This window comes from Opisthorchis viverrini (assembly GCF_000715545.1).
Source record: "Opisthorchis viverrini unplaced genomic scaffold opera_v5_2, whole genome shotgun sequence".
In the NCBI taxonomy this organism is placed as follows: Eukaryota; Metazoa; Platyhelminthes; class Trematoda; order Opisthorchiida; family Opisthorchiidae; genus Opisthorchis; species Opisthorchis viverrini.
Window position 1 is genome coordinate 4,688,366 of NW_008751658.1, and position 23,021 is coordinate 4,711,386.

Sequence of the window (23,021 nt, forward strand, 5' to 3'; positions counted from 1 at the left end):
GAAACTGACTTGTTTTATAACCTTCATATGATCTTTGCAAACATTCTTATGTGAGTGCACAAAAGCTTGTTGCAGACAGCAACAAACTATTGTTTATTCCCACATATGAAATGGGTTTTGGTAGAAAGAATCTTCTAAAGCACAGTACTGCGTATTTCGTTTTGGTCCCTGTTCAGAACCCGCTCGGCACAGTTTACCTTTGAAAGGCAGGCATCTAAACCGTTCCCATCCAAAACGATGGTCTCATCAGTTTGGGTATTACCCACCGTATTTTTTATTCAAGGGACTTGCCTGCTGACTTTGGATGAATATGTCTTCGAGTCGTTTTACCTTATCCGAGAAAATCTTAACTGTTCTGCTGATCAAATATCCTGCTGGTTTAGGAAAAATGGATGTACTATCCGTTACATACACTATTCTCTGGTGGATGACTTCGTTTCTCCTGGTCGTTTAGATGTCTGGAATTCAAATGCAGCTGCGAATTTTCAACTCTAGGACAATCTTTATCTCCAGGTGGGCTTCGCTGAATTTTGCCAGCATTTGAATGAGATCGAGTTCCGCTGAAAAATAGAAGCAAGGTTATTGTATAAAGGCTAAATTTCATCAGGACAGAATTTGGCTGATGTTCTTTAAGCCAGCAATAAGACAGATGGAGACCAGGTAGATAGACATAAGATAGATAGATAGATAGATAGATAGATAGATAGATAGATAGATAGATAGATAAATGGACATGTCAATACTCGGTAGTTTATTCTCGTGCCAGTCTCGTCCTCATTAACCTCAATATTTTACACAGGTAGCCTGTCACTGCTCGACCTAGAACACCTGTAGATTGTTGTCAAGCTGAAGCTTTTGCTAACTGATTGTGCTCAGATTCTTATTTGCACCAACTAACTCGAAAGTGATAAAGAGATTGTATTTATCGGTTACTTAACGGGTTCCAGGTCTTAGGCATTTACCAGGTGAATGGCCTAACGAGCTGGATACGTCTTACTGACAGATCATTTTTGTGTACATCCCGCAGTTCGTAGAGTCGTGGTATAGTGGATTCAGATTGTACCGACCAATAATTTCTTTCCATCTGAATCATTGAGACGTTTCATCTCTTCCTTATTCTTCTGGACCTTGATCCGTCAGCTACTTTCATTCTGGGATTTTTTTATTTCTGTTCATGCCGATGTCTGAAAGTTTATAAGGTTAATCTTCCGCAGATTGGATGAGATTCTTTGAAACACGTTTATCTATATTCCCCGAAATCTATTAAAATGGCACTGCCTTAATTGTTTGCTGGCAGACATACCATTATTCACCAGGTGTGGCCGTTTCAGTGCATACAATATTCCCATCTAAGGCGGTAGCACGCTTGTAGTACACTTGATTTTGTGATGCATGATTTAGTTGTCTCGTCTGGATCGGATGTATTATCTGTTGTATCCCTTCACTAAAACGAAGTTAAAAAGGTAGAAATGTTTTTTGCAGAAATCCCCACAGCGTACCTTCTTTAGTTTCTGTAACCTGTAGTGTAATCTAATGAACGACCTTGAAACTGTATAATAATCAATGACCGATTTTCTTTGTCTCGTACCCAATAAGGATGTTTTCACACCGGTTTCAATAGACCAAACAGAAATAGTGAAAGTTAAAAGGCTGCCATAGAGCATGTTCGTGTGGATTGTGCTGGTTGCCAGACCCGTTTTGAACTTAGATACGGTAAATAGATTTTCAATGATGATGGTGCAAAATCCCTTACGATCCACGCTGGATTAGTGCCCACAACCATCTAATCAGTTACGATAAAACTCTTACCTTAAGACTGAATTCTGCATAATTCTTCCAGTTCTCAGCGCCTCTGTTCATTAGGTTGACAAACAAGCCCTTCCGCATGAAGGCAGACTTTAGTAGACCCTAGACGTCTTTGATCAGATTGGAAGAGAAGCTTCCGTGAGGGTAGGGAAAAGATATGTGCGTACCGCCATTCAAGGAACCGATGATTTTATCTGAATCAACTGAAGGAGTTTATAATGCGTGAACCGATTGTATGTTATCCTTCTTGAGTCTGAATAGGACTTTGCCCACCTGTATAATGTGCATCTTAATCGATCTGATCACTCTGTTGAGCCTGAGAAGACCTGATTTCTGTGCTTTGCATGACATCTGTTGAACTTGTCTTTCTTCTGTTTGAGTTTAAAAAATACTCCATTTTACTTTCCAACTGGTGCGCTCAAAGAACGATCCTGATTCACAGGAAGTGTCTCATACCTTCTTTCCACATTTGGCGAAGCATGCGGTGTTTGTTGTACGGACCCAGTCTGAGACTGGAATCTGAAAAACCAACTGGTTGTAGACCTTACGCCAACTGGTTTGAGGTAGTCCGCAAGCGTATTTTCAGAATTGTTGTGACAGAATTATTCCAATAAACTTGCTTTTCCGGGCATCCGAGAGCCGTAAATAACTTCTACCTAAGTGTGTATTATATTGTCACTTGGATGGTTCTCAAATCCCTGTGAGCTCAAATTCTAACTTGTTCAACTCCCGGCTATGAGGCCACTCGTCTGCTACCTCAGGTTTGCCACAATGTTTCCACTACAAGGGACCAATGTGATCAGTCGATATGACCTGGTTGAGCATCTCCAAGCAAGTAGGCCGCATGTCATGCGCTTAAATTACTAAGGTAACCGCCATTTTTTACTTGACGGTTGTTTTAACCACCCAAACTGGGTGGCTGTGCAGTGTTTTAAAAGCCATGGTGCTGCACACGAACAGTATAAAGTAGAAAATTATCTGAGTTAAATGGTTTTACTTCAGTATAAACAAAAAAGATTATAATAGCCTGGAAAGATTAAACCCTAACAGCAAATAAAAGGCAACTGACTGACGTTCCGGGACATCAAGCGACTGTTTGGTAACCTTTTAAACATACCTACAAAACATTTGTCTTTGTCACGTTCCTTGAAACACACCTAAAAATTTGCCAGCTATTTAAAATCGCAGAAAATATCAACCTTGTTTAATGTTGTTTAACTAATCTTCCTGACTTCTGTCAATTTGTTTGCTCGAAATGTTCACAACACATTCAGGGGACTGAAAACAAATGGGTTGGAATTTGTATACCTCCATATCCTGAATACCAGAAATTTCTTCATAGCCAATTACAAGTATACTGTAAAGAAAATCAATCATTCCCACATTGTTGCCCCCTCTTGGCCAATGTGAAAATTGGGTGGTGTGGATGTCCTGAGGCTCTCGATCCACAGCCATGCCCTTAGTTAGCAGCCATCTACCGCGACTATCCTGATCACTGACATATCGAAGGGAAGTTTAATGTGAGGCAACATAGTATAATTTGCGAATCAGTTAAAACGAATGTGTGGAATATAATAATAAGCTTTTTGATTTCTAACGCCTGCTAATTTCTAGTGTATATTTATGAGGAGCATCGTACTAGGTCAGAATTCACATATCAAAGAAAAATTATCAGCTGACTGGAATATATTGGTCGTTAAAAAAGAAACAAACGGCATCCAGAAATAGTCTTTTTAATATACGCTGCGGTTGAAAACCTTCCAACAATCTGTGGTAACGAATCTTTCGCAACCCGATTGGCACCAGATTTCTGTCACCTGTTTGGCACACCCAACCCGAAATAGCCTAGAACGTGCACCGACACATTCCGCCGGCGTTGAGGAATTATTCCTGCAAAGATAGCAGTCTAAACTAGACAGAACTGCAGTGACTGTGTAAGAGTGACATGCGTTGAAGAAGAGATGTTTTTGGTGCGGTCAACCAGAATAGCATTGTGCTGTTTCTAAAGTAAAAACATGACATTTTGTGGACTATATTTTTATGTATGATTGGGACTGGAGGCACTCGAATCATAATTTGCTAAAGGTCACGGAATAAACTTCGTAAGCACTTGATCAGGCTCTGTTTCCTTACCGTCTGTATTGTTTCCGGGAGTTCAAAGCAAGCACTCAGACGAACGATTAGTTGTAAAGTGCTAAATGACGTCACGTTACAACATGAGTATCCACGGACACATCGATGCTCCACGTGGTAAACGTAACTCAATCAGGGGGACACTGCTGAATTTAAACCGAATCTAAGCCGAATCCCAAGCCGCTGAATTAAACATCGGTAAGGCTTTCATACAAAGAAATGTTAGTAGCTCGGGTAAGCTCATGAGCCGCAGGATAGGTGACAGTTTCAAAGACTGATCCAGTAGAAAATTTAAAAACTGCGTTGTTATCTGGTCTGGTTCTCTTGTAATAGGTTTGCTTACTTGATAGTTCCATGGCATCGTTCTGTTTCCACTGCCCAGTTTTATTTTCCTCGTGAACTGCTTGTCAGCTAGTTTTTCTGTCATTTGAGCGGTTTGATGCAGACTTATTTTGGTAATCTTATTTCTTTGCCTTTTCTGATGCATGGTGTTCTGATTTTCTGCCTCTTGATGCAACTTCTGTTTGTTGTTTTGTTACGTTTCCTGACTTACCGGTTTGTGGCACGGTAGTAGTCTTGGATTTGACCAGTAAGTTTTGTCTTCTTAGTGCTTCTAACAGTGAGTTACATTTTTTATATCGTTTTGATATTTGTGAGCTTGATTTCCTGAAGTTTACTTGTTCTAAAGGCGTTCAAGATCTGTCTCGATATGTCTGCTGAAAGCTTCATCACTCAAGTACCAGGTCTTTAAGAATTCACGCTTATTCGTTTTTCTTGCACACGGACATTTGTTTAACTGAATTTGTGTCTCCCCTCCCGAATTTCATATGCAGAGATGTGTGAAAATTGGTCATGCCGCCAGTTTTGTGTGCGTGCACTCCAATGGATAGCTTTCCTTTTGTTTGACAAACATAGTATTGTCTTGTTCTTGAATTGAGTCTTGTGTGTAAAGCATTTTTGTTCATCGCTTCCGGCTTTTCTTCAGGCTTTGATAGTGCTCACTGATGTGTGCCCGTCGGTTTGTATACAGCGGTTATGTTTTTCTGTCGTACCATTCTCGCGTTTGAAATCTCAGTCCGTTCGGTGTTTTTAGTGTTGTCGAGTTGTTCGTGCTTAGCTTCATGATCTACCCCTAAATAGAGTCCATCGGAAAACCGTTGCTTTGAAAACTTGTATGGATGAGTTTCCTCTTTGACGTCCGTTGTGCTGCAGCAAGTTGCAATTCACTCAAATATGGCTTTGTTTATGGTAGCTTTGGTGTTTACTCGGTTATTTCAGGATAAACACAGTGAATCGCTTTGCCGTAGAGATTCCCGTTTGGCGATCCTGCAGTGAGTATGTCCACGAATGCAAGTTTCCCACCATTCTCTCCTTGCATCGAAAATTCCAACATTATTTCAATCCTCATGGCAACAAGTGTATCGTCTAAGTAAAGGCCCCACAAATTTTTGTTTTAATCTTGAAGTGCAGCTTGTTCGTACATTCACATGGCAATCTCCGTGAGAAGTCCTGATACTGATGATCTCCTTAATTCACCGCTTATTTGTTCGTAAAATTGTACGCCAAATAAAAAATGAGTTGACTATCGGAATTTGATTATTCCACAGATGTTTTATTTCTTGAGGGTCCGTATGGAGTTTTTGGCTAGGTAGTTAACTCACTGATTCGTTGAAAGAACTGGGGTTCACGTAGAACGATTTTACGGTTGCGCCTTCTAAGGTTTGCTGATCTTTCACTTCGATAAAGAATAGCTAATCTAAACTGTTTACTGAGTGTTGGAATTCAAATGTCCCAACTTTTTCCACAGCAGCTTGAAAGGTTGCTTGCTGACATTCCATAGGTGGCCCACTGGGCTTTAGTACATTTTATGGAATTCAAAGGAGCAGGAAATAGCTGGTATTTTTCTTTTGTAAACACTCGTTGATCCTAAATACTTTTATTTTGCTGGTGCTTCTGTAAGCTATTTGTTCTTATCAATTTTCAGACTACAGTAGTGGTGTCGTCAAGCAGATTTTTCGCATTGTTTACGTCAATCCTATCTGTCCACGATGACTACCAGGCATTGCCCGTTTATCGGTCTCGTCTCTTTCAACTCGTTCATTGCATTCTTTATTATACCGGAGAAAGTTTCGGTTACGTGTGATGGCTGGAACAAATGCTTGACCTACTTGCTGTACAATGCTTTCACTTAGTCTTGTTCAATTAGAAAATCGTGACTAGTTTATGTAAAATGGAGCTGATAAAAGTACGGTCACCCAATTGCTCACAAACCTACCTGTTTAAGTTGACTAACTATTCTGCAACCGGATCTCAGCCAATCTTTTCATAAGGACAGCTCGCCATCTATAAGTAGTTATATGTGCGGGGGTTTAAAATGCGGACATTTTGTCTTCTGAGGGTTCCGACAAAATGGGCTAAGGGAATCATTTTTTATAAATTTTACTCTATGGCGGCGACACGTTAGGTACACCCAAAGAATGTCCACGTACTGAGATTAAAATAACCGATGATGTTTTGTCTGAATATCATAAGCTTTAATCGAAAGGCAACAAGCGACGATTCGAAGCGGAATACAAAGCCAGGTAGTTTGACCTGTCTACGGCCGACAGTTGCCAAAGTTTTTAATGTTTTCCAACATTACACTCACTCCGCAAGGTAAAAGTTTTTTAGACCTATCTAGAAGCAAGTTTTAGTTTTCACCAACCAGCGAAACACCACTGAGCAGTCGAAATCTCCCTCCCCGTAGGTTCTTATGGGTTCTCTTTCGTTATGAGGAAATATCACTGTGAGAAATCGCCAGTCTGCCCTCATGAAGGTAAAGATTTCTAGATTGAACGTCTTTAATAGATCATCGTAAGGTGAGCGTTATTCTCTAGGACCAGAGGACGTGAAAGAGTAATTTGGCGAATGTTGGAAAACCAATTAACCTCACATTTTCCCTGTAACAACGGTAAAGCCAGAATTTTTTAAGATGTAAATTCAAACGTATATGGAAAATCTATGCGAATGCAAACAGAAAAATCTTAAGATCTGCACTTGCGACGGATGCAACGGCCTGAAAAATATATCTATGACCAAGACCAGCAAACTTAACTATTTGTCGCTTTGTTTTATTATCCTATGCCACAAACCCCTTTGGATTCTCATGTCGTTCGAATTGTGTCTGTAAGAGGCCTTGCGTCTTCCATAAGTGCAAATGTTTAAGAGTGCAACGCATATAAAATCCGGCTCTTTGCGATTACACCATATTGATTTCGTCGAAGGTTTCCTATATGCTAGCGCTTCTGATTCTATGAGTGTAGGTTTACTGACGAAAAACATTACACAAAAAATCTTGTGAGCTCTGGGTGGCAAAGATGACTGCATTCGCATTGGGTTTATGGACTTTTGCGTTGCTTTTGATTTGCACCGGAATTTCTTGCGATCCACATGTATACACACACTCCGTCGCGATTACATGGATATTTTCCTCGGCGGTAAGATCATGCTCAGACTTGGATCGGTCACCTAAGTAGATAAATATGGCCCCCTTGTTATATTTTACGTGACGACACACCGAACCATCCCAATGACAACTCTATGTTCAGGGCCATTACTTTGGCCGCCGATTCCAAACAATTTCAGGGGAATATCCATACCACCTTCTCCTGGTTATAAAACATGCCTTTACTATTTCAGCCCAACCAAATTCACTTTGTGTTTGTTCTCAGGCTCGACCGAAAACTGAATAAGTTACAATCCACTGACTGCCCCGAAATTCGTCCTTCGGTACAGGCAAACTAAATATACTTCCCAAGACTAATGTTATCCTTCAGTCTGTCGTGACACAACCAAACAAAAGAAGCACTTATAGAAGTCCGGCGAATAAGTTTATTTGAGGTTAATCAGCTGGAATATTATACCAGCCATACACCGTGTTTTTGGCCCATTAAAATTTTGGTACAGATTTGCAGTTGTTTATTGCTTTAAGTCACATTGTGGAGCGACAAAAGAATTCAGACTACCAACACTCTTGATGTAGCCCAGAAGGAAGATTGCTTCACATAACAAAGCTGTCGATAATGGAACATGTCACCAAGTGAAAACGTGTTGACCAGAGGACAACTGGTGCTGTATCTTACATAAGTGCGGACTAATCTCATTAGTGGTCAACCACCCGCGGCTAAACAGTTCATTCTTAAAACTAATAGCCCGAAAACCCCCAAGTCTCCTTATACTACCAACATACTTTTGAAAGTTTAAATTAGCGAACATGTACCCAGCTGGTTCCGAAATCGGTGATTATAACAGTTCTGCTAGCAGTCGCGACCTTGCCTTGATTGTAACGTTTGTTATTCCAGGGTCACAGGAATCACTCAATTATCGCATTCCTTTTGAATTCAAAAGAAACTCTATTTAGCACCAATAGTCTTCGGAACGTAGCCTGTGTTTCACAACCATCTGTTTAGGAAGCAACTACTCTCAATCTGAAAGATCGAGACTCGTGCTGATATTTCAGTTTTCAGAACTGTAACTTCTTCAGACAGAAAACAGACGTGGCCTGAACTGGCACAAATAAATGGCGGAGGAAATTCCCTTAGACGTTCATGGTCGTTTCTAAAAATCTCTACAATACCTTTCGCGGGAGGGCATCAGCTGGCTAATCAGCACAGTGCTTTACGAGATTTTCAGTTTTTTCACATTCAGAAATTTAGATTATTCACCTGACCAATTTTCCTCACGGACTGTATAAAACCTGTCAATTATAAGGACTTCCTGGTTTTACTGAGTTTTAACTGTCTAAAATGCTCTCAAAAGAGTATAACGATCGTTCATGTGATGCATACACACAGGCAACAGTTTACTTAAACTAGCTAACTCATGACCCAGAACTGGGACAGGTTACACCCTTTTTATGTTTCTGGCACTGTAAACCAGTTAAGATTTCGGTGTACCTTGTTATCTGGCAACTACCGAATGCACAGATATTTTACCTTATCTTATCAGGTAACATGTTGAATCAGATAACATGCTTTTGAAAAAACACCTCCTCGTGACTGGTGCATTAAGTGTGCTGCTAATGAGTTAGACATTTCTAACGAGTACATTCTTAGTAGGGACAGCCTTTCTAAAGCATCGTTTTCGGAAGAGCACATTTGAGAAAATAACTCCACGGTTAGAAATCAGGCTTAAACTTCGTGTGAATAGGTTTTGAGAAACAAAGTTCATGTATAAGATGTAAAGTCTATTAAAACGGGGATGTCGAAATGTGCTCTTCTCTTCCGAGTATTCCATGCAGTTTCAAAATCACTCTTCAGCGAAGGTGTAAACTTCTGAACGCTAAAGAACTAATTCACCAACAGTTTAGATTAATCCGATTCTGAGGATTTTGCGGTGAAATTTCACCGTCGTTTTAGTTACCGATTTGCTTTCGTTCCAGGATATTTATACTTTAGTGAATTTGAAAGCGTTTCCGCATGACTGACGTAAAATCTTTTCCAAAAACCTGCATAAAGCTCCAAATCCATTATAGAAGTGAGAAGTTCATGTGATTTGTCTCAGAGAGAAGCATTCACTTTTGCCGCATTTGATTGGCATTTGGTCGGCTTTGACCAGTTCGAATATTTCGTCAAGGTTAAGTTACAAGAGTACCTGATCAACGGCTCTATAAATGGATTTTCAGACTTAAGCATCAGTAAAGTGCACTCATAACTTGTACCAGCACTCTTCAACTGACCACACTGACCGGCTATCTAGTCATTTCATTTAATCAAATTCCATGGAGCTGGTTGAAATTTGGCAATGCAAGAACGACGATTTTCTGCTCTTTAGGACTTTGTTGCTTGTCACATACATTGAACCTAAGGCCGTTCCCAAAAGTTGATAATCTGCTTTGAAACAAACAAGCCAGTAATGTAAGTTACTCTTGTTAAAAACCTTATTGTGAATGGTGGAATAAGCGAGCTCCAATCTCATTGGTCGATCACTTCGTCTTCCTCAGTGCCAACAAATGGAATCCAATTGCAATGCCATACACACGGAATTGGTCGAAAATGGAGATTGACCTTCATATTGTACCCGGGAGCATTAAGTGACCTTTAATGGCACAATTAGGCCGCTATACTTTTCGGACAGTGCAGTTATGCACACATTCGCATTCATTTTGGAAATAATTTTCCCACAGAAAAGGCGTTTCTTGGCCTTTAACTAGCCGTGCTATACATGCGTGTGAATGACCAATCACGTGTACTGAGCAACATTTCACAATGTTCCCATTCAAACCAAAGTTTCTGACGAGGTAAGTGCGCGAAATAGATGGAAATCGTATTTATCGCTCTTGCATTTAATGTGGTTCGTCAAATAACAGTGGGCAGCATCAGCCATCATAGTATCTGAAAATTGTACGTATATTCGGTTTAAGGATTAAAATAAATTCTTCATAAATATGTTCCGTTTTTTGTAAATACACTTCTTCCTGTACGCTTTTTTGTTAACTACAGATTCCGCAAACGTTGACAAACGTAGCTTCCCAAAAAATCCTTCCTACAGTTAGACTGATGGCTAACAAGCCACTGAAAACCTTCAAGCCCGGTAGATTTCTGCACAGCGCGTTAAAAGGTGGAGAATTGTATAATCAAGAAGTTTTACTGCTCTAGTTGGAGGAAATTATCAACAAAACAGTCGTAATTGGGTTCATGAAGAACGAACAGTTGTCTAAGTGGAACGTAGGTAGCTTAGCAAGCACAGATGGTCTTTGGTACGCTCATTCCGCTCAGCAAATAACCAACGATCATCAGTACATCAAGCTCGAAGGACAGTAGCAAAATGCCTAGTGCACGACCATCTGGTATCCTTAATCAGTCACCAGGCCATGAATTTATTATGATGTTTGCCTTAGTAGCCAAGCTGATGAAATTTGCAATTCCCATTTAGGAGTCAAATGTTCCCTTTTTCGGTGCGTTACTTTTGTTTTTCCCGTGTGCTATGTACACATGGTATTTAAGATATCAAACTGTTAAAAAAGATGGTTTTACTTCCTCAAGAGTCTTTCCTAATTATAAATAACCAGTCGAAGGATAACAGTAATGCTACCGAGGTCACAAAAAGCCGTCTAGAACCAATCAGAAATTTTGAAGTTTTGTAAGCTACATCATCACATTCTCTTCAGTGCGAGTTACTAGGGCCACACGGGTAAGAATCCTAATGAAGTATAATGCGTACGGTGATAAACACAGATCGTATCTTGGTAAACGTAAACTGTTATAGTTGTATCTTGGTAAACGTAAACCTGTTATAGTTTTTATCGACCGTGTTGAAGCTCTAAAAATAGGCTGTATAATCATAGGTTTCAACAGGTCACGGTTTTGTAGATCAAACACATAAACGTATAAGTAACTTTCCTCAACAGCTTGAAATCTAATCTAGGAGAAGTGGCGTACCCATGTTTCGTTTAGACACCATTTTAAAGCAGGAAAAAGTTTCTATCATCGCAGAATAGGTGAACAGAGCGCAAGATAACCGTACCTAACCCGACTAGCATGTCTTGAACCACTAAGAGATGACAACAGTTTTTTTAGGCAGTGATACTTCTAGAAGTAAGCTTAATAAGGGGGTGGATGAATAGCACCTGCAATTCAGGTACAGTGTTGGGAGACGCATAAGACTGAACAAATTACAGTAGTCATTTCACAGGTTTAAACCTGTTAAACTAAGCAACGCATGGATCGCAGCGACAAGTTTGTTTTTGTTAATGAAGTCTATGAAAACTCTTCAGTGGTATTATTCTACTCGATTAGCCTTTATACTTATTTTAGTTTCATTTTTTTAAGAGAAGAGGTGAACTATAATGTCCTCAAATGGGATTTGAGGGAAGGACAAGCCATAATTTTAGGTGTTGCCATATTCCTCGCACTACGCGGTGCGCAAGTCTTTGCCATAAATAAATCCTACTTAATTGAACTATTTCTCATTGCCTCAATAATGTTAAACCGAGCAGATAAGGTTGGATCTTGTCCGTACACTGAGAAACGGTTGTCTATGGGTCACAAAGCACTTTTTCTAGCTTGACTCGACAAAGGGGAACTGCTACGCGTCAAGAGGTTCGTGCATAAAAGTGCAAAAGTGTGGTCTAATAAGGTATGAACCAGTACAGATTTATGTGGCATATATGTATAGAGCATAAATATATACTGATATAAATGTAAAAGTGTAACATTGATAGTCATCTGTTCAAGAGTTTTAATTAAGCCACGAGTAGTGTAATTTTTATTTGTATTTTAGCCATTAAAATTCGAAGACGTGTAGTGGCTTGCCTAGAATTATCTCGTAGCCAAGTTTGTTCGTGCTGGGGCCAGTAATCTAACCAATGTCCCAATATATTCAGAAGCACTAACGTGTCTAAAGTGTCCATTACAAGAATTTTTATTCCCTTGTACAAAGTTTTTGATTCTTCAGAAAAACGAGCACTGGAAAATGAGTCTCCATGCTCCGAATACCTTTGACAGAGATGTTTCCCAAATATTTTTTAAATTGCCGAACTTGACTAAATATGCAATTTAATTAAGTATGATACCTGTGAAATCCCGTTTTTCTTCGTACAATGGTGGAGGAACACACGAGACTTAAAATATTAGGTAATGTAATTTTGCATCTCTATCGTACGTGATTGAGTGTCATCAGAAAATCGGTATTAAGAATTAAGGATAAGACAAATTAATTTAGTCTACAGGTCTTCCTTTCAGTGGCCGTATACTACACAACAGCCAACCATTTCTACTGGCGAGTATTTGATTTATTTTCCGAATGGATGCGAAGCTTAGGTCAGATTTTTTCATGCACTAATCTTGAGCTGAATGGGACTTTATCCAGCTCAACCAAATACCCAGGTATACTTATTTCACAGCCTCGATAAGTATAAGCGAAGCCTTATAGTTCAGCCATAATAGTACACCGGGGTCACTGTGAGCCTACTCCGTAAATTTCACAATTGTCAAGGCTTGGGTGCAGCTTGGATAACCAAATGATTCTTAAAGAACGTGGAATAGACATAGCACTAGCCCGATAAAAAAAGTCGGCGGTTCAAGTTGCATCCAATAACTTCACCGCTCCGTTTTTCGATGTTTCAAATTCCAGTTACCCTTCGTCATTTTGGAGCTGCACGCTAATGTGGCCAAAGTTATTGATTATTGTTCTCTTTCGGAATATAACTTTCGGTCTGCTATCCTCAGTTTTGCTTTTTTCGCTTTTTGTGGTAATATGGAGCGCCGATGAATCGGCTAATGATATATTGTTCTTGCTTCTGTTGGTGATAGGGATTACCATGATGTCATTGTTTTTTTAAGCAGACTTTTCAGAGGTCGATGTGCACATACAGGCGTGGCTTAATCATATACCCCCTTTTGACACTAAATAGTTTTTTCATTATGATTCCGACGTGATTTATGTATAATAAGTTGGTAGCCGAAACGAATTCGTCATTCTACAGTCTTTGGATCAATGACCAAGATCAAGTTGGACTTGATGAGCAATGCAGCTATGTTTATTTGGACGATGTTGAAAATCACGTTGTTCAGGGAGTAACCAAATAAATATTAATTAGGAAATATTGTAGTTGCGTTTAGATTTTTTACAGTTTTACAGCATTTTATTACAATGACAAACCAACTGCCATCAGTGCACAGGAACTACCAATAAATTTTTCGCTTGCAACATAGACGCGTTTTTACCTTTAAACGGCAGCGATGGATAAAATGGCTATTTCGGAACAGGTAAAATTGCGAGTCATGTAGACTGAATTATCTTAACAGATGACACTCCACATACACTGCGTCTGCTTATCTAAGCCTCTTATGAGTCTTATAATGTTGGAGATGAACACAATTTGGTTCCATAGGGAGAAAAACTTTCAAGTGTGAATATTTCTTTGTTTTTTCTAGAGTTATCAAAAAAGCACAAACCATCTTCTTGCCTTGTCTTTAAATTCTAATGTAAATCATTATTGGAAGTAGAGTATACCGAAAATTCGTCGCACACAGAAAGCCACTAGTATCTTCCTCTTATCTGAGAGGCCGTGGCCTGTTACTACGCCCACCAGAGCTAGTCCCGCTAGGCTGCCCAATTTTTCACAGAGTAAGCCACTAAACATAAACGTTATCCCAGTTGAGCACAAGCATGATAAATTAAGGCAGACAGCTGACTGGCAGGCAAATATTAGATAAATCCATCGGTATGTGTATCAGAAAATTTATACAAATGGAACAAAAACCCAGCATGGGAAAAATTCTTAGTTGTAACCTTCAAATAATTAGGATACCTTACTAAAGAAAGTAAAACATGTGCTCAATAAGAGCACAATTTTAGAACTACTGCGCGCAATAAGACCAAGCTATCTTGAAAGCTTAGTTTTGAACAAAGTTTTTACCTTCATGAGAGTAACTACAAAACACACTTCGAATGCTCGTAAGTTGTCGTAATGTGAGTGTCATTTCTGTTACAATTAGTTTTGTTCCCAAAAGTAATGTGTGGCAGAATATAGGACCATTGATTCTTCAACCGTATAGATTCAGTTTACCGGACTGGCTTCTGAGTGGCTTCTAGAGCGACAATCTCTCAAAAGAAGGCCCTTGTGGCTAGTGGGGTGTACACGCTTCCGGTAATTAAAATAATATTTTACATCCAGCTATAACTTTGTGAACTTTTATCTGTTTATTCAGCCCAGTAGATTTAACGTATGCCCAAAATTGGAAAAGTGTCGTTTATGTGATTTGCGCCAATCAAAATGTCTCAGTGGGGCTATACTAAAGTTAAAGAGTGCCAGGCAAACCAGACGAAACAAATTGGAGTGAAAATAGCCCCCAAACTGCGTTTAAACTTGAGTAAAATAAACCACCGATTTATCAACTGTGGACGAATAACAATGTGTTCCCACACTCTCCAAATGTGTGCGGCTGAGATGCGCATTGCTGGATATTCCCATTCAGTTAAAGCCGGTCAACACTGAATTTGGGCTTTTAAATAATAGTTAGCTTTGACATAGGGAAATCAATCTATAAGTGCAACTCCAGAACATACTAGCTATTTGCAATTTTTTTTTCGTTTAAAGATTTCCTTGAGCTAAGCGAACTGCAATACGGTTTCCAAGAAATGCTTGCAACCAGTCAAATTATTCACTACCTAAACGAAATGATAATTTCTACCCGGTGTACTACTTGCAGGTTAATGACATCTGTGGAATGAACTTTTCATCCGACAAGAAACTGCCATGGCCGGCAGACACCGGCAACAAATGATGGTTTCGATTCCACGGACAAATAGTTGCCGTCAAGCGTGATGATGGGGTCAAAAAAATGAAAGACAGATTTTCTCTAGGCTAGATATAAAATAAAACACTGGACCGGCGGCACCCAGGAAATCGTATAATGATCTTAAGATGAGTGTGGAACTGAAAGCAGACCGCTCAGCTATGTGGAACATACCAGAAAGAGGGNTGTAACGCTTGGAACTTTCTGATTTTTACGAGAAGACTGTATCTACATCGCAGTTGTTATTAGGGGAAACATAAGATTTAACCTTCTGTGGGCATGTTCCATGCAAGGACTGTTTCGCCACCCTCAAACAATTTGACAATTGATACAATCATAGCGCAGTTGATTCATCTTAGTGAATGAGTGAATATATCTTAGTGTTGAATAGGCAGTATTGTTCCACATGTTTCAAAAAACTTGTCATATCTGAATGATGCGATACGTCTTTATAGCTTTTCCCAAACAATGCAAACTAGGAAATTTCCCACCTCAGAGTTTCATCTTTTCGACCTCAGAGTGTTTTCAACGCACATGTATGATTTGTACCTAAAACCTTCCAACGCGAAGAATATCTGCGTGGCGGAACTTGGCCAACACGTCTGCAGGCAATTGTCGTATTCGCATATTAGCCGTCGGATAAATGCAGCCTCAGCAAAGGGTGGGGTTTATTCTTTTTCATATTCTGGCTGTCGTTGCCATAAACACCTAACCAACTTGCAGGTAAACACCTTGCAAAACAATCTACTCATAATGTCCTTTTTTTAATACACCAGCCAATGTGAGCCATAAAAAGCGCCGTTATTTCCTTAAACAAGTGAACACATTTCTTACTGGACCAAATTCTCATTCCATTTCAATAAATGTAGAAGAGTGGTCACTATGAAGAAATACCACCGGGCTTGATATGATTATTTGTGCAATCTTGGTGTATAAATGTCAAGTAACATTCCGTTTTCTATGTAAATAGTAGACCAGAAAAAAATGTATGCGCCGAAGCTGAATCAGACGTTGTCGGCTGTAGAAATCCTCAATTCACACCCATTAATATGTGGACAGAAAAATTATTCGGATAATTCAGAACTGGTTTGGTCTAAGTAGACCAACCTCATATTAATTCAATGAAAGCTTGCTTTTTTCGAAAACTAAATTAGTCAAGACAAACAGTATACTGGTCCAAAATATTTGCGGCACGTTCGTGCACCTAGGTGGTGAGCATGCTCTCTGACCACTGTCTCATTAACCTACTGAATACTATGCAATAATTTCCCAAACTACTCTAGTGGCGCGGAGCTATTCACAAAATCGAACACGTTGCCATTGTATCGCGCGATTTTTCCACAATGAATATACGTCAATTCACTTTTATGTTCGGATGCAGAGGGCGACTTATCACTGAATAATTAAGGTTCTTTTCAGACACTGATGGTTTGTATCAGCAAATTTTATGAAGCAAAATGAATCCATCGTTATGCTTCTGTCATTTATCAAATAAAATAATGTCAATGCGTGGTACGCAACTGTGGTCTTCGACTAGTAGAACGGTGAAGACTGGCCCACAACGTCTAAATAATCAACTTCAAGTATATTGTGTTTTACTCGCCAAAACATTCAATATCATGTTCTAGTGAACGTGATAGGGCATCTGACTAACTGTATATTGTGCTCTTCTCTTACTTTACATGTCGATTGTTTGGCGTGCCCTGTTTCGTCGTTGCTTTAGTGAATAGTCATTAGGCGACTGTGTACACCTTATTGAATATTCTAATCTACTTCAATTGACCTAACTGAGATTAATAACTTTTTTGACCGACAGTGGTACATTATTTCTCCAAATTTGATGGGACCAATTTTTCTTAGTTTCTTTCGCTGTTCACTGAAATATCATGACATAACCGCATCTGCACGCGCAATTTCTTGAGCGTCATCAATCAACCACCAGGAGTCAGCCACACTGCCGGAAATAATTCAATAAAAGGAAACAAATGTAGCTTCTTCTAAAAATTTGTGAAAATCATTATGGGTTTAATTTCACTGAAGTTTTAACTGATATCCTTGTCTGAATTAACTGTAGTCAGTTGTTTTGAAGTGGTAGAATGAAAGCATTATTTGATTTTGTGCTCCAAAAACTTCCACTCTTACGTTTGGCTCCAAAGATGGATGGTACGTGGCAAACACAATTTACCACATTGGACCTCTTGCATGTTCCTTCAAACTTTATAATAAAAAGAGGTGTGTTACCTATCAAAGGAATCAAATTTCGTTAACTAAGCTGTTTATCAAATGCAGTGACGAGCACTCTGGCCTAAATCCAACCAATACGGGCTGCTCTCACTTATAGGTAAACGAATAAACAGTTGAACAATTTTGTCACTTTGCTTGTTAACAGTTTGAGATTGCCAATATGTCTCCATTAAGCCCATAATTAGTATCGTTGATGGATGACTTTCAACAGTATCCAAAATATATGCCCAGAATAGCTTTGACGAAGTCTTTTCTCAGCACATTTAGTTAAATCTTCTTTTGAAAATCTGGACTTTTAACAGCAGTATTCACAAAAGTAAATAACATAAAACATCCAAGATAGTTTTCAGTTGAACTCTAACAAAAAAAGTTAAATTCCAGTTTTGCAAAAAGTTACTAGCGTTTTTCTGCCAACGACTGAAGACCTAAGCGGATGAATTTCTTGCTGTGTAAACGGGGCAACGTCGTCTGCGTTCTTGTTCAAGTGTCGACAAGTTAAATCAAATAGGATTCCTAACTTCTGCAGTTATTCCGAAAATTGCACGCTATGGGTGTGAACCAGCCTTTGTGTTCCCCTTCATTTAGCACTCATGTTAACTTGAGATGTAAGTGTTAAATATAGCTGGCCGGGCAACAACTGTCAAATTCAAGTTAATCCATTTTTAGATGATTTCGCATAAAGGGAGGTGTTCGTTCCCACCCAACAGGTGCGGCATCTAAGGTGCGATTAAGCCAATCAGTTAACATTGCCTTTCACACAACTATGGCATTTACTGAGGAGAGGATTTTGTTTTGGGGTGGAAATTTTGCTGACTCATCTACAGACTGGCAAAAACATCTGTTTAGCAACAAATCGTTTCCAGTTGCCTTGGGCAATAAACCAACGTGGGTTTCCTGGTGTACAGCTGAATCCCCCACTTCATTCTACTAGAGGCGTTCAGAAGATCAGAGTATTAGTCTTTCAACATTCAATAATAAGTTAAGTGAACGAAGGAGTTGTTGAGACGATTTTGACATCATTTCTGTTCGCTCTCTTGCACCATATAGCTGCTTCTTTGCGGAAAAGAAGCATCATTGTTGGACACTCCTGGTGTGTTGTCGACAAGAGTCACAAACATGGAAAAACAGAGGGCACGAAAACTTTCCTTCCAATAAATGTTGTCTGATATGAAAAGTGATTAAAAACCGAATCATCATCTGCGCCGCACTAAAGTTAGTTATCCATGAGTTTTTCAGTAGGTATGAAAAGTCGCCATCTTGGGGGGAAAAGATTCCAATGAGCTCACTTTCCTATCAACTGCAGCTTTGGGTCACATTTATTGAGGTCTGTCCACCTCATTCCATATTCTCTGTGATGACTAGCACAAAAATGACTTACTGAAATAACTTCAATCCCAATTTGAGTGAACCCAGCATACCTAATTTTCAAAATGCTTGCTCTTCCTTCTATATTGTGTAGTGAAAGAAAATAGTTTGCACCACCAAATGAATTGCGACCACAACTGCTGATACGTACGTTCTGTTTGGCCGGGTATTTCGCATTGCTATTTATGTTTGTTCTGAAATCTGAGTGCTTTACTGCATAGTGCTTTACAGCACTATGAAAATTATTTTGTTGAAAAATGAAATAACCGATATAGATGAAACTCATTTCAATCTCAATCTGGCCTTCTTTAAGTTAGAAAACGGTGAAGTTTTCAAATTTAGCAGTTTTGTCACCACTTACAAGATCAATTACCTTTCCCGTTCCAAAACCACTGAACTAGAACACTTTTGTATGCGGATACCATGCGAACAAAAGTAGGGGATTCGGTACTCGGTTTGCACAATGTGAATTTGTGGTCAGCAAACGTTTTCCCGGTCAAAGTGGTGCTGCTGCCAGTTTTCGAAAAAAAATTCCAGGAACGGTCAAATGTAAAACGAAGTTTAGCACCAAGCCAAATGGTAGAAAAAAAATTCCAGGAACGGTCAAATGTACAAACGAAGTTAGCACCAAGCCAAATGGTAGGTCGTGCTTCAGACATGACAACGCAAAAACACCTTGTCCAGATACCATATCTTTTAGTGCACAATCTATTATGGGAAAAATTCAAGGCCTTAACAATCTTATTAGAAAAGCATCATACGAGCAATTCAGTTGTAGTCATAAAAGAACCAGCATTTCAGATAAATGCTTCACACAAAATGATTCTCAGTGCCCCTGGTGTACCATTATGAACCTCAAAAGGAAATCTGTGGTGGTAATACTTCACCCGCAAGCCACCCAAAACGGAAGATGGGTTTCAATTTTGGTTTCTCAATCGCAAACAGATTGGCTATGATGTATCCCCTGACAACTCACAAACGTAATGAAATTTTTCGTTGTAGATACGCACTATTGGATTTTCTAATGATTTCCCAAAGATATTGTCCGAAATAGAAGCCACGTATTTCCTTGGCTTTTGGAGGCCTAAACCACGAGTTATGAAGTTACTTGAACATGTATGGTGTAACTTACAAACACAGGTTAAGTAACCATTGTATTCTACCAACAAACCTGCCTAGTATGTCTGTGTTTGCTTACATCCAACCATTTTGCTACTCAAATCATACATAAACTCCCTTCCACGGTCAACTTTAAACAGTCATTCATGCCCTAAAAAGTTTAATTTAAAGGCCACTTCATACATATGATTGGAACAAATATTTGATTGCTTTTGAGGGTGAAACCCTGTCCGTACAGTGCGTTATGCAAATTTCCGTCAGGATGCGTGATGTTTCTGGGATGATTTTTATGTGAGTCCGCACTAAAAGACGGTGGAAGGTAGGGCTATGGAACAGTCAGTCATTCCGCCATGGCTCAGAAGGAGCCTGAATTGCTCGTGAATGTTAAAGTAGCTCCAAATTCTTCCAGCCTGGTTGATTTGATACAGTGTCATGCAGTTTTGTATTATCGGCTACTTCTTGACATTATAAAGCCTTAACAAAGGCCTTCGAGGACTGAGTATTAATTCGCACCCGAAAAGTGCGGATCATGCAACGAGCACAGGGGCCTGGCTTCTTCACATAATTTTGACGACTGTAAACTGTACCCACTTTAGGAATGTCTCTATTCTGATTGATCAAAACTTCCTATTGCATAAACTTTCCGGAATGAATATAAAAGAGCAACAGTAGTTCCTTCTACCCAGCTACTTTACATACCAGGAGATGTAAGTTCAAACTGGTGGAACGTTGTTGATGACAGTTACAAACGGATTGGGCGCGTCCTAAACTGTGTTGCCAATGTTTATGGTCAGCCCGTAAACAGGATATTTTTAGACCTGACGAATTGAGTTGACTGATAAAATATGAGGATCGAATGGCTGTGGGTATCGTATGTCACGCATTACCAGAGGTCTATCTGTTTAAACCAGAACAGTACTGAGGTGTGCCGTACCACAAATACACCCATCTAAATTTAGCTACACAGCGGTGCCCACACAGTACTAAGGTCTAGATCTTGAGGTGACTTATCCCATTTTGATTCAAATACTATTGATATTAGCAATCATTTCAAGCTAAGTGTGCAAAATTTTAGGTGTTATGAACCCCTCCGACTTGACAAATCATGAACACGTTGATAAGGTCTTTCCTAAAATTCAAAGAGTGGGGCACTTCAAACAACGACTTGTCTCCCTAAGTACTGTCAGTCAGGTTATCCTAAATTTTACACCCCCCCGTAGGCTTGCCTGTTTTTATGTTCTTGACATGTGATGCTCGGTGGTTCACTGCATGAGGATCATATCATTACCAGACGGTGTATTCAGCATCAATCACTTTTGCTGGGACATTGCCTCCAGTTTACTCAATCGAGAGGCATGCCAACGTAATACAGTGCGCAATACGGACAGAAGGTGGGAACAACTGCACCCAAAAAGTTTGTTCTACAGCAGCTGTTTGCATCTGCACGTAAGAATCTCTTTTCATAAAACGCTAGTTCCCTATTTTGCTCTCCAGGTGACACTGTGATTTGCCCCTTTTTAGAACTTTTTCGCATGACTAGGTACCTCTTATTTCTACGGTTTTGTATCATATTTCTTTTACTGTCCTTAAAGCGCACAGTGTAACAAATTTTGACCTCGGAAGACTGCTAGTAAACCGTCCCAAGTTTAAAAGCTTTCATAATAAGATCTGTGATTTGGACAGAGCGTGAGCGTACTGATACGCTGTTTCGTCCTCTGATCCAATAGGGAATCCGAGAAAAATATCTACAAACATTCAAATACTGATTCACTTTCCTCGAAACAGGCTTCTGTTTTGGATTACAAAGCTTGGCGCTTTGGCACAAGGGTTATGATAACATCAACTACACAAGGATAACGAGCTTTTCCATTGATATAGCTGAAAATTCGTTCCCCTGAGAATCTTTAGGAATTCATTTGTTTTGCTGAAACCTTACTCTAACAAATACAGATCAAGGGAAAGTGCTGAGAACACCTTTATTGGGTCAATAAGTCTTTTCATTCATTACCACCCTCACTAACTAATTACTACCAAGTTAAAACTAACTTCAAAAACTGTGGGTTAGTGGGTAATTTATAGTTTTCTGACTGTTCAAATACCTCATTTTTGTCATCTTTGGTATGTGATAACACTGTGGGAGGGTCGTAGTATAAGATTTTAGTTTCGTATTTTACCACGTATGATCGAAAGTGGAACAAGTCTCTATCCGATCCTGTGACTTCAGTCACGCGAGTAACCTAATGGAATAAGTCACAGTTTACTCCGTATTTAACCCATCACATGGTCATGTGACCTACGAGTGAGATTTACTGTCCACGGACGTTAAGCCGGTTGCCCACATTCACGAACTCTGTCATGTGCACCCCTAAGTGATAAAAGTTTGCACTGTATTCTGTATCTTTTCCATCGTGAAAACCTAGCGCTAGTTGCAGACAGATTGGATGTGTGCCCGCTTACAAACCAGAATAAATAGAAGACACCTTATGGGGAGAAATAAGGCAATTTGGTAAGTTTTTTGCTGGAGGTCCAATGAATTTAGGGTATCCAGTCTGAAAGACTATTTGCTTTTGCCCAACTCAAGGTCAACCAGAATCTTTTTTCTGTTCCTTACCTCAAAAACTCATTTTTCCGCTAACTTTTGAGTTATGTACAGTTCCATAGGCCATAACAATCACTAAAACCTGTTAATTTGAAAACGGTGCCTTGAAAGACCGTAATTGTTGTGATATAGCCTTGCTTATAGGATTAATTAAATCCGCTTAAGACCCCACCATTTGTTTTGCTTTCCACGGAGTTGCAGTGATCTCCAATATCTTACATAGTGCTTCAGTTTTAATAAGAGTCTTCCATACAGTCTTAGACTGCTGCAAACAAGAGATTTGGTTGGGATTCAACTGAATCTTTCGTTGTCACCATTGCAGGTTGCGACTATAATTAAGTTTGCGCAAACCACCAATTAGGCATTTAAGTGTAATATGAGAGTGCCAAACTTTATATGGAAAGACGCAATGTGCGAGGAAGGGTGAAACCAATGTTAGGCTGTCCAGAAATTTTTTGACCCCCTATATATATATA

The 23,021-nt window shown here is 39.5% G+C and overlaps 1 protein-coding gene across 1 annotated transcript in view; it reads left to right on the forward strand.

The window, feature by feature from the left end:
- Window positions 1-9,972: 9,972 nt before the first annotated feature.
- The window catches only part of T265_00256 (hypothetical protein), a gene marked incomplete at both ends in the record, with an annotated part of 38,295 nt that continues 25,246 nt past the window's right edge, over window positions 9,973-23,021 (forward strand). The window contains one exon of the mRNA XM_009163964.1: window positions 9,973-10,216. The remainder of the gene's footprint in view (window positions 10,217-23,021) is intronic.